Below are 13,802 nucleotides of genomic sequence, written 5' to 3'. Positions count from 1 at the left end.
GTTTTCTCCAGTAGTCAAAGTTGTGAGACCCATATGACCCCATAATTTAGACCCATACAAGGCGCTCCCTACTGCCTTGGACTGATAAGTGCTGATAGCTCGTGAAATTTGCCTAGTTTTGGGGAAGTTGTAGAGCTTTAAGACACTGGAAGTATAATGTCACAGGATAAAGGCACTCTTCCTAATGAGGAGAAGCTAAGAGATTTGGAAGGAAATTCTGATGCCCAGATAGTCAAATTCTGTTCCTCTTTCCAAGCTTATGCCTTCCAGTTAACGGGCCCTCTGAAAGTCCTGTGGAGACTGATAGTCATAAACTTAGTTTTTTCCCAGACTGAATACCAGGCCCCTTTACCTACAGAACTCAGCAAACTTATTCTAAGGATCTGTATGCCCACTGAAGACCTGGATACCAACAAGGTCTCCTCTGCAAATAGAGGTATTGGTGTTCCCCCCTATCCTTAGCGCAACCCCCCTACATTGCAACTTAATGGCCACAATGTCACTCAGGGACAGTGAGAAGAGGGTGGGGTTAGCATGCAGCCCTAGCATACCCCATATTCGAATCTGATTGGTGAGCTCCCCTTGTTGTCCCCATCGGACTTGGGCAAAGGTGTCAGTGTGAAGATGTATTAGAATATCAAATAGTGGGTAAGTGATACCCTTATCTCTAAGGGTCATATTTAAGAGCCCCTAGCACCACCTTAGCACTGCCATAGCATAATTTTTCTGACACTAAGCCAACGCTAAAGTGGCTTTTTCCATGTACCATATTTACAATGTCTTGCACTGCATGCATTGCGCCACTTTGTAAACCCTTGCGCCCCATTATGCCTGCACCGGGCATATTATATGCAAGGGGGAATTCCGGCACTAGGAGGCCCATAAAAATGGAGCAGTGAAACTTAACAGATTTCACTCTGGACTTTTTGGCATCATTTTTAACGCCTGCTCAGACCTGGCATTAAAATGACTCTCCCATAGAAACCTATGGGCTTCTTGCACTTTGCTACACTAGTGTCAACTTTTTTGATGCAAGTGTAGCAAGGTGCCACAGTGTCATCACATAATTTGATGCTATTCTGCTAATGACCGCGATGGTGCTCTGTATAATAAATACGGCACAACCATATTATCATTAGGTGCCGGTAGGGGGGTGCAGAAAAAGTGGTGCATCACCTCTGATTTGCCACATTTTCTTCAATATGGACCTAAGTGTCTCCCAAAGTTTGCAACTTGGAAATAGGTCAAATGCTTTTTTAGATCCATGAAAATAACATAGAGGTGTTGTTCTGGACTTTTTGTGGCTTAACGCCACCTTGTAAATACGGCCCCTTCACATGCAGCCCATTGCGTGGAAGGGGCGTGCAATGGGTGTTGCTATGGGTGTTCCACAGCAACACTCATGGCATTTTGACACTGTCTCAGATTTATGAGTTATCATAAACCTGAGGCGTTGCCAAAATCTAACGCAGCTCCAGGGGTGGTGTTAGCAAGGCGCAACGAGGAGGATTACTTTTATTGCTCCTCGGTTTTTGCTTTTTCTATGTGTACTGCATTCTGTAGCATGCATAGAACAAGCAAAATGCCAGACATGATTGTTTATGTGCGGGAAGTTGTCCCTTCCTGCACATAAACAATCATTTCAAAATTACACTTTGGCACCTTTGCAGCACACACAGAAGTGGCAAATCACCATTAGTGATTGTTTATGTGCTGGAAGGGACACCTTCGCACATATAAACAATCAAATCCCTCAACACAGACATCCTTGCACAATGGTGCAAGGATTCCTGCATTGGCGCTAGGCAGCTCAATTTAGCACCAGTGCAGGGGACAACACAGGTGTGCGCTGTATTCAATTAAATACAGTGCATCCCTGCATTGTGAAAATGAAAGAGCGTGGCGCTGCCAATTTTGGTGTAGCTTTGCTCTCCATCGTTTTCATTTAAATATGAACCAGGGTTTTTAGTACTGATCTGTTTTCTGAATCCCACCTGTAAATAGGACAGGGCATAAGCCTTTTTTATCAACATTTCAAGGGAAAACAGTATCTGTCTACCAAATATTTTTTGGGAGATATCTATCAGGTTAATTGGCCTATAGTTAAGTGTGATGTCCTTTGGTCTATTCTAGTGGATCATAACTGTTTCTACGGCTCTTGAAGTAGCTGGGATCTTGGCTCCTTCCAGAATTGCCTTAGTAATCTTATTCAGATACTTCACTTTGTTGTTAATATATGCATTAAAGAGGTCCCTAGGAATTCCATCCAGCCCTGGATAATACGCTTGCTTGCATCCCTAGTTGTTTCTAAATCTACAGAGAGGTCCAGTTCTAAGCCAGATCGCCTAGACCTATCTGGTTCATGGACTGAAAAGTCTGCCTCCCCTGCCTTAGAGCACTGAAAAGTGTTCCCACCATGTCTGGGCTTGGATATGGTTATTCATAAATCATTGTTGGAGAAGTGTGGCTCAATGGTTAGAGCAGCAGACCCTCAAGCAGAGATCTGGCTCAAGACCAGGGTTCAAGTCCCGCTTGGGCAGGTCTTGGGCTCAATTCCTCTTGACCAGATAATTCTCGCCTCGGTGCCTAATCTAATTCATGGGTGCAACTCTGGGCAATAGCTTGCTTAATCTCCACAACGGCCCCAATAGTGCTTGGATGCCTGGCTTCACCCTGGGGGTGCTCAGGAGTGGGCGCCTCACAGGGAAAAGCCAGGAAGGGTTCCATAGTGATATGAGTACAGTGCCTTGAGACCCTAACGGGTGAGTAGTGTGCTATACAAGTGCTAATTTACATTGTTCAGGTTGTTTCTCATTGGCCACTAGCTTCCAGAAGGTTTGAGATTGTTGGACTTATCTGCTTCAAATATAAGGCCCCAAGGTGGGAGTCCCGTGAACTCCATGCCTTCTGTTGGACTTCTTTTTACTGAGCTCTCCTAGCCCTTTTCAGGTCACATTTTCCATGTCTCGTGACTGAAAGCAGATCTCTCTTGGCTTCTCTACAGTCCTTATTGAACAGGTAATTGCTAACTTTGGTGGTGAGGCTGATTCTCCTATAGTTAGGCTGACAAAAGTCAATAACAGTGGAAAAAACAGTCTTTTGTATAACATGGATAATCCTGATTTCTCAGAGCAGGATCATTCAAGTTGTCTACATTTCACAGGGCATTAGAAAGAGCATCATTTATACGTTCAATGATCTTGGACTGGATGGTGACTCTAGATCATTTCAGAGTGTGTCTATTGCTTGCTAGTCCAATATCCTTATTAAGGGATACTGGAGATAGCCTGTGATATAGTATGATATCAGCCACCGTGCAATGAATGGCATTGTGGTGTCTGCCAGACATAGTAACCATCCTTATATTGACTACTGTAATCCATAAGGGCAGAAATACGAGCATGTAGTCTATCCTACAGGTCTGACCTAGTCTATCATGGGTGTGGTATGGGAAAGGATCTGATTTTGTGCGACCACTGCAAGCAGACAGGACGCCGGGCAATGTGAGTGAAAGCAACTGAAAGGCAACCTCCTTGCACCTCTTACTGGGCGGTTTGTCTAACGGCAGGATTTACCAATTTTCATCCTCGACCTCTCCAGGGGCTACGCCAAAATCACCTAGAGGCTCAAAGGTTGTTTTGAGACGCCTGCAACTATTAGGGGATCATTAGAATCAAAATTTCCTCTGTGTGCGGGACAATGCAAGAGTGTCAGTCTCCCCACCCCTCGTACCCTTCTGTTATAGATGTTATATATATATGTATTGGGCATCCACTCATACTTTATACACAGATGCCCTGTATATCAAGAGAGGGTTCTTCAGATGGCTATACTAAATGAGAGAAACACTCATATTATTAGGTCAACAAATGGGCGACCACTGCTTGTGTGTTGCTCGGGGATATAAAAGTTAAAGTAGCCCACCCTGAATACTGGGTCCACATACCATGTCTCCTAAATTGAGCAAATATCAAATTGATCAATCAATGTGCCCCATTTGGGGGTAACCTGGTTTGTTTTGTAAGCTTGCTTCATTTCCAGAAAGATATTATAATGTTTAATGTCATCACAGACTTCTGGGGCTGCCCCTATCACACATACTAATAGAAGGACTCAAACTAAGTCAATCAATTGTCCCAAGTTCTTACCTATTGGTTAAGGTATCTAGGGAATGTAGGTTACTTGCAATGGTGAATGTGGAGGGCCACGTTTGTACTGGATTGCAGAACCAGGGGAAAGATTTTTGAGTAAACCCAAACCCACAAGACCTTCCACCAGTTGTGTGTGCCTTACTCTAATTTCAATAAAATCCTGGTTTGTTGCCGATGGATCATGAAATCTCATTGCTTGCACTATATCGGAGTGAATTAATGAAAAACTTTGTGGATGTGTTTTATTAGATGAGTGCATTTGTTTTTAGGAGACTTCGCATCTTCTTTTGCCCTAGGAATTAGTTTTGGGACATTAGTCAAGAAGACACTAGGCAATCTACACATTGTTTCATGAAAACCCCCTTTGCAAGCAAGCTCATCCCTTACCAGTTTAGGTTAGGAACCCCCATGTGTGGAGGTGTAATGACCTGGAGTAAGAGGTCTATAGGGCATGGACGGGGCTATGGGTGCGGTGGGGGGGTCTGTCCCTTGTGATCCATTGGTAACTGCTAATCAAGCATGGGGAGTAACGTCAGAGTGGGATTGCATGTGATCTTTAATTCCTCTGCTCAGTGCATCATTAATAACTAAACTTTTATGCCTATTGAGTTCATGAATGAGAGACGTATAGGTGTGATTGGTTAGAGGATTTCAGACACTGCTCCTCTGTGTCCTTTGAGAAAGTTTCAGTTGCCTTAGTGTCCCTACTTTGTCAGCTAGTCAATTCCCTTGGGTCCTCAAGTCTATAGCCTCTAATTTTAGGGTCTTTACCGTAGTGAACACTTCTTAAAAACTCCTGGGCTCACCTACACACACTGATAAAAAGATGTACATGCCACATTTGCCGCTGCTAGCGTTCATTCTGTTGTCACTTTCGAGGCATTATGAATGAAAGAATCAGAAAGGGCTGCTTATCTGTTTTTACAAACAATAGCAGGATATGATGGGGCTTCTCCCAGTTCATGGGCCATAAAAGGCTCATGGAAAATGTTCCAGATGACGCTGGACATGGAAACATCAAACGTATGGTTGGTCCAGCAGGTCTCAGTGAAGAGGGTTTAGATTCATTGACAAAAATTGGGCATATTTTGACAGACAGTTTGGCTTGGGGTTTGTGCCTGCATTTTACTCTCTGCAATAAAGATTCAATTTCCTCTATCAAGTTGTCGATATTCTCATTAGTTGAGACAATTTGCATTGGGACAGCTGCGTCAGAGATAATGTATTTTTAACTTTTGGACCTTTTCTCACCCAAGGTCTCAGTGACGTTTCTTTTACCCATGGTGCAGGAGCAAAAGTGCTGCAATAGATGATGGTTCCCCCCTTTCTGCTGTACCAAAGGAAGGACGACCCAGCTCAGCTGTTGGATGGCCGGCCAGCCCAGCCTCGAACGGACACGGATGGGCATAGACGGGCCCCATCCTTGGCCCAATCTTCACAAGGGCACGTCCTATGCTGCAGGAGAGCTAGGGCTTGCTTTGAGCATTTTGGTGGAGAGTAGCCTGGCCCCTTCCAGCTGCATTGCAGCATCTCCATGCGATGTGTCTAGTTCAGGTTGGGATGTCTTTCCTGGGGGATGCAGTGCAAAGAGAAGTCTGATCCCCCTCACAGTGTCTCTGGAGTTCCGCTAAAGATAATATCAAATAAGGTCACAGATATACCAAGAACTAACTCCTCCCTAGATTTTTCAGGTTTTATATTTTGTGCAATAATAATGACAAGTAATATTACTTTTTATAATGAATTTTGCATGTAAAGGCTGAATTATCATGATTACACTTGAAATGCATTATATATGATGTGTACAAGTGTGTTTCTTAGAGCATTTTAGCTATTCCACATTCTCCTGTTAAACACAACCTTAGGGCCTGAATATCAGTTAGATGGTTGAAGCACCCGAGCTCCTATACTGCGGTGGGAGGCGACCATCAAGCCAGCGGCCTCATCACCAACGTATTATGATTTTTTCACAGGGCTGACTGGTAGAAACTGCATCAGAGAGCTGAGGCGAATGCTGTCGCACACAGCACCCTCAGAATGCACATTGTATTCCATAGCAAAAAATGCACATTCCAAGGGTGCTGACAGGGTGGCCCCTGTACTGTCCATGACATGGTCGTCAGCAGTACAGCCCCCCCGTGGTCCCAGCCTTCTTGCCAACCTTTTCATGGTGGGGACCGTGCCATGAAAAGGCTAGTGATCAGCACTGCGGTACAGAACTCGGCACTGCCGCGGCTGACCATGACTTTTGCTGCCGCCAACCTGTCGGGATCCCAGACCCTGCTGGTGGTCACGGTCTCCTGGAGTTCAGACCCCCAGGATCATAATCTGGTAATTGGACTAACAGGATTGCAGCAGTCGGACCACCTCTGTGAGTTTGACAGTCTTAGGACCGCCAAACTTTTAATCAGAACCTTAGACAAGATGGATGCTGTGACTTCCCCATGCTTCTCCCCCATACGTGCATCTTCTCCCCACACCCTCCACAAAGCACTTTTTTGTTTATATGTAAAGGCTTATTTTTGCTATTATGATTAATTATTTTCAACTTTCTCCTGTTCCCTATGATTTGAAGCATTATCAATGTCTCTTACACTATCTTATGTTGTTTATATTATCTCATTCAATTGCTGAAAGTTCCTTTGTTTAAATGGTTCATATTTGTTAGAACATCTCCAGAAGACATTAGCACAGAGGGTGCAGAATCCATGTTTTAAGGTAATGGTGTGGCATTTTCCTTGTGTTCTGAATTGCTGAAGAAACAATACTTTTGCTTAGAAAATGTTGATTTCACAGTTTGCTTGATTAGTTGAGTGCAAACTGTGTGTAGGAATTCTAGGAGTTTGGAGGTGAACTAGAAGACTTTCCTGTTGTACATAGATGCTGTTCTACTTTTTGATATTGCTGCTCATTTGGAACTAAGAATAGTTCTCATTTAACATACTCTGTATATCTTTGCACTTGAGATCCTTTATAGCATTTATCCTGTATTGCTTATTTTGAATTTTGCAATACAAATCTATAGACCTGATTCATGCTGGTTGTTTGCTGTTCACAAAAGGTATTTTCTGATTAGTATCTTTACAAGTGTGGAGACTCTACACATAAAAAGATAGGACTGTCCTCAATTTTCATATGCAGAGACTCTAACCTCATAAAGATATCACTCATAAAATACCTTTGTAAATAGCAACAAATTGTACATTTGCACAAAAGTGAAAGTTTACCTTAGTGAATCAGGCTCTCTACATTTTGTATGAACTGAAACTCAGTTGAGTGATACCAATATTTATTTAAACTGTTTTGTTCTGTTAATTGATATTTAGAAGTGGTCTTAATATGCAAGTCAACTAGTGGGAGAACAAAATTAGGTCAACTTCTTGGGTTGTAAAATTTTGGGGTGTCTAAATTGTAGGATACATTTTTGCTCCTACTTTGGCAGAAAAGGAGATGAAAGAGACAGAAATGTTGGAAAAGGAGATAAATAGACAGAGACAATCATTGTTAGACCCTGCACGATCAGACCAAATGGCTTGTGTCATTCTGATAGGCCAAAGATTTGTTAAGAGGGTCCAGCAGTGTGGACAACTCTACAGATGAAAGGTTGAGTCCATAGACTCTAGTAATTTTGTGGCAATCGTAGTTTCACCCTAAAAGCACCTGCCAATGAAATTATAAAAAGCCCACATCCATTATTCGGCAAACAACTGGATGATAATTGTATGAAAGTGCATTTTTTATTGGGGTGGTAGTCCACCACAAGAAATAAAGTCACTAACTTGTTAGGTCCAGGCAAAGCTTTCAATAAATTAAACCTAAGCATAGCCTCTGGAAGTTATAGCACAGAGCAGACTGGCTTAACACAGTGAAAACATCTAAAGAATTTAGAAGTGCAGAAACCATTAAAAAGTCAAAAACACATGCAAAAAAACTCCCAATCTGATTCACAAAATCAAAGAAAATATAATAATGACACCAAGATGACAAAAATCCAAAAAAGGGAACCAGACCTATGACTTCCTAAATATTTAAGGTAAAAGATGGCAAAGCAAAGTAAAGTACCAAAAAAAGATCCTGTTAGCTTGTTTCCAGGAACTTGTTACAATTTCAGGATGACAGCGATGGACCGTGGGTCAAATACACCAAGGCAGTTCATATAGGTAAATTTTTAGCTTTAGATTTATAGCTTGATTTAGAGTTTGGCTGACAGGCACGCCATCGCAAATGTTAAGGATACCTTTTCTCCCTTATTGCAAGGACATAATGTGCTTCTGATAAGGGAGAAAAATCACATCCTTCAGGGTCCCTCTCAGGTCACATACAACAGATCGACTAATTTTCTTATGTTCCTCTGGTCCAGAAAGAGTTCTGAGAATGTTGCCTTGAAATGCCATATTTATGTCTGGCACCAGCTAGTGGGTGGGGTTAACATAGGGCTCTTCCCTAACCACTATTCAGCTGTTCCTATTAGCACTACTCCAAACAAACAATTCCACAGTGCAAATTATTATCCAATCTCAAAGTCTTCTCCCTTTGTACAGAGCCTGTGCAGCCACTAAGATGTTTTGCCAGGGTAATGAGTGGTTATTTCAGAGGTCACCTAATCCTGGTTCTGGAAGTAGGTTTCCTCCCACTGAGGTTAGGCACTAGCCTAATAAGTAGAACTAAGACTGGGGGGTTTCCAGGTGTCACTTGACATTTACTAGAGACAGAGCACACCCCTTTGAAATTAATTAAGTTCCTCGGTTTTACTCTAACTGCTACTCCTGCCAGACGAAGAAAACACCTTCTCACTCCCAGGCCATTTTCCCTGTTCTTGGAGCACTTTTTACACATCATTAAGCTCAAGCACATGATTGACAGCTGCTGGAGAACTAATGTAAATTGGAAATTAGAAAAGTTAACCTAAACTTTATGTTTCCTTAATACTTATTAAAAACCCAACATCACTACTGAATTTGACGTTTTACTAATATTTCAAAGAGTGGTTGAAATATTGTTTTAGTTGGTCCCAAACCTGAGATACAGAATCAATATTATAATCTATTCACTAGTATTTTGTATAAGGCAGCCAGATCTGCCACAGTGAAAACAGCTTAAAGGGCTTTTTCACATAAGGGAAATACTGACATTAATGTTCTACATGCCCGACTTTTAAAAACTATGCACCCTATCTTAACCTGCAAGGCCAACTTAAGGTTCCCTTATCAATATTGTGCGTGGATGTCTGTGCCTGTCAATAATGGTTACTTTGACAGATCGCTACTGCAGGTGTTAGACTGCAGCAATATGTTTGGGGAAAGTAACTTTTAAAGAGTTCGTAAAAGTTACTTTCTCAAACATTTATTACAAATTTGACTTCACCATTAGGTTGGATTTTTAATAAAATGTAAAACAGTGGCTGAATCACATTTCCAGCTTCTCCCAAACCCAAGATAACAGTATTGATATTTTAATCTGGGCTTCTCTTGATAGGATTAGCTAGGACTTGCCACAGTGAAAATATCCTGTGGGGCCTTGTCAATGTTAGGACATGGGGCAAGATGTATCACAAAACAGAATTGCATTTCTTAAATAGCGAATTTTAAGAAATCGCTATTTAAGAAATGCAAAATGGTATGTATGAATTTTGCGATTCGGTAATAGCGATTTCGTAAAATTCGAAAATGCTATTACCAAATCGCAAATAGAGAATCTGACCCCATTCGCACCTATGGGCCTGTAGGCCCATAGTTGCAAATGTTTTTGCATTTCCCAAATTGCAAATTCCAGTTAGGAATTTGCAAATTAGGAAATGCAAATCCCAGGGTGATGGGGGCCTAAGGCCCCTCTGCTGCACCCCAAAATATTTTTTACAGACATGTGAAGCACACACATGCCTTAGGGGCAAGTGTGCGCTACATGTCAATTTTAAAACTGGATTTATAATGCATTTTTAAAATTTGCACATGGTTACCACCAAACTTTCATTTGTGTTAATTGCATTTCCTAAATTATCAATTCGCATTTAGGAAATGCTTGATACATGTGCTTTGGAAATCGCAAATAAGAATTCTCTATTTGCGATTTACAATTTAGAGATTCGCAATTTGCGATTCCCTCAATGGGGTCGCCATTTTAAGGAATAGCTATTTTAGCGATTCTTTAAAATTGCACAGCGAATGCCTTTCATACATTGCAAAAGGCATTTTTGCATTAGCAAACGGCCAAATTTTGTGATTCGCACCGTTTGCGACTGCAAAAAAGCTTGCTACATCTGGCCGAATGTCACATAACATTTCCACACATTCCATTTTTAAACAACATGCACCCTGTCTTGTGAACTTCAAGGCATACATAGTTGTGACATAATAATATTTAAAAGCAAGGTTTTTCCCTGTGAAAAGGTTTTCATTTGCCAGATCAGTATGCAGTTTTTAAACTGCATCAGTCAGCCTACATTGGTAAGTCTGAAGCCATGTTTTCCTTGTCACACTAGTGGATGGCACAACATGTGTTGCAGCTAAATGGTGACATTTAGCTTTCAACGCTTTTGATGTACTTTCTACACCATGTACTATGGCCTTACAGGCAAATGTAACAATCCGGTATTAGCCAATTTGTACATGTTTTAGCAACATATACACTGGGTACTGGAAAGCAGTACCTCAGTGTGCAGAGTCTAGAAATCTAAAATAACTCTGCCAAAATTGGGGTAACTACACCAAAGGGGCAGTTACTCACAGTAAACAAAGTGATCAGCACAATGGTTGTGCATAAACAAAAGATAAGCACACTTCTGGTTGACTGCCAAAAGAAGGGTAGCTTATCAAATCAGAAAGACCTTCCATTGAAACCAACTTAGTGGAATCAGGGCAGGACAGATTATCTGGGCCAAAATCTCAGATAGAATCACTATTGTGCAAACCACCAGGCTCTAATGGGGCCCCTTCCACTCAGAAAAAGGGGAGGCTAGAAGGAATTCTATGCCATTTTAAAAGAATTTCGCAAATTGAAAACAGCCCAAAAATGCTCTGCTCTAACTATTCAAAATACTTAATGGAAATAGCACAAAATTAGAACCTATCCCCAATAGACTACATTATATGAAACAGAAACCCTCTAATGTTGAAGAGGAACAGCTGACCATTTATGAGACAACCACCTACTGTAGCAAAATAAGTACCAGAATTAGAAGCAAAACAGAATTATATGGAAAATTGATCACAAAGATCTAATTTATGGATCATTGGAATCCCTGGAGATTCAACCAATTAAAGTTCAGAGACTGAAATAATTGAATACATAATCAAAACAAAAGCATGTATTTCCTGAATTTTAGGAGACTTGGCAATCATGTGAGTACACAGAGATCCAATGAGTCCTTGAGACCTTGGTAAACCCTCATATAGGATCTTAGTAAACTTTCCTAACTTCATAATCAGAGAATACATTCTACAACAAGAAAGTGAGAATCATGCTTTTAAAACTGACAGACACTTTTCTTGTAATTTTTTTTAAGATATGACTTTTTAAACCATTAAACGGTAAAAATAATTTTAAAATCAAGGGGCATATTTATGAGAGGCTTGCACCACCATTGCTTCACTTTTAGGGGTGCAGCAGTTGTGCAAACCTTTCAACCATATTGATGAGGCCATTCCAAGCAACTTTGTGTGGCTTTGAATGGCCTCATGGATATGGAGTAAGGCAAGGCAGAGAAAATCACTGTGTCGCCTTACTCTGGTCTTCCTTGGGAACTATGGTGGGTTTTCCAATGCAACATCACTTGGATTTAGAAGCACAACCAGCTTTACGAGACCCTGTAAACCTGCAGATACCCCAAAACTATATGCCTCCCCAGGGGATGCACAATGAGGAGAAATATATTCATTTATCCTCTTTCTTTGTGTGTTGTTTTCTGCAGCACACATAGAAAGAGGAAAAATCCTCCCTGGATTGTCTGTGTAGGAAGGTGTCCCTTCCTGCACAGAAACAATCCTGCTGACAACATAGACACCCTTGCAACATGGTAAAAGGGTACCTGCATTGGGGCTAGGCAGCCAAAATGATACCAGGTCAGTTGCAAGGGACAGGAATCTGCTGTATCGCATAGATAAAACACATCCTTTCTCGTTCCTTTTGAAGGACGGCAGCAAAGCAAGATGCCCTACGCCAAATTCTCATGAATTTGCTCCCAAATTCCTGAAACAAAACTGAAAGTGTTTTTAAGCAAAAATGGCCAATTTTCACAGACATTGGTAAAGGCACAAAGTTTATTAATCAATTATCTCATTAATCTTTTTTTTCAGGATGGACTTAAAATCTGAGTAGGGTAGCACTATAGACAATATTATGATTTTGCATGACAAACACTCTGATGAAAGGTGCACAACGTGGCACCAGATACAAAATCTGGAAGGGGATGTCCAGGAAGGAATGGTTCCCACAGAGACAGACGGGGTGGGGTGGACTTGGGGACACAAGAATGAGAAGGGAGAAATGTAGAAGGTGATGAAGGAGTTTAAAGGAGAAAGTTAATTAACCTTTGCACTAAGCACTTTATGAGGTAGAAAAAGTACTTTTTGGCAGGAAAGATAAACATTTATGTAGTTTATTGAACTTTTAAGCACTTTGGCATTAGCCACTTTATGCACCCTCTACCCCTCAGAGAGGGGAAACAGTATTGATCCTGTTTTGAGTCTGAATTATGAGGTAAAAGATCTATGATAAAATGTATGAATTAAGGTTTTTTTCTTACAAAAAAATTATTAGAACAAGTGAAAGGTAATAGAGACAGGGATTGTATCACACATTACCTCCCATAGAATAGATAATTTTAACTTGTTTAAATGATGATCCCAATATGCATCCTGTTTATAACCTATTGCTGTGCACAGATTAGTTGCAATCTGATTCTCAAAAAATATGGATGTCAAGGTATATATTTTTGAGTCACACAATGGAGGTCAATGCATATGTGTTAGTTGCACCATCTCCTCAAGAAAACTGTTTGCTGCAAATATTTGTTCCCAGATAGATGATAATCATGCCTTAATTACAGATTGTTTTGCCCCTTTATGCCTTGAAAGGTTGACTTTAATAACTGGGGGATTTTATCCTGGCTAAGTCTCTTGACCTCTGCAGCCAAAATAGGAAGCAAAATAAACCTAAAATTGCATCCATATTTACCCTGTGAACTATAGATCTATATCTGATCAAATCAAGTTAAAGAGAGAATACCGATAAAGAGAATTCATATGTATATTTATTAGATATAAATTGGCTACCTAATTAGATTTTATCATGACATTATACTCTCTTAATTTTGAATACCAAAAAGGCGATCCAAATTATTTTTGGATTACTCAGTAACAGAACTCTACATTAAAATATAATTGCGAGTCAGAAAGATTAAAATATTAATTTTTAACAAATAGAGGATGAAAAAGGGGACAAAGCAAAGGAGGACCTGAAGCAATACTATGACAAGGAAATATTGGGTCTCATTATAACTTTTGCAGTCTGCCATGGTGGCGGCGCCAAAAGGCCGCCATGTTGATGGTCATCCGTCACACTGTGAAGACTGCCAAAAAACAGCCAAAAATCTGAGACTACCAGTACACCGGAGAACGGAAAAGAGGTGGTTCCACCACCAGTACCGCCAGGCTG

This window comes from Pleurodeles waltl, chromosome 8, assembly GCF_031143425.1.
Source record: "Pleurodeles waltl isolate 20211129_DDA chromosome 8, aPleWal1.hap1.20221129, whole genome shotgun sequence".
NCBI classification, from domain to species: Eukaryota; Metazoa; Chordata; class Amphibia; order Caudata; family Salamandridae; genus Pleurodeles; species Pleurodeles waltl.
The sequence above is the reverse complement of the archived record's forward strand: the minus strand, read 5'-3'. Positions refer to the sequence as shown.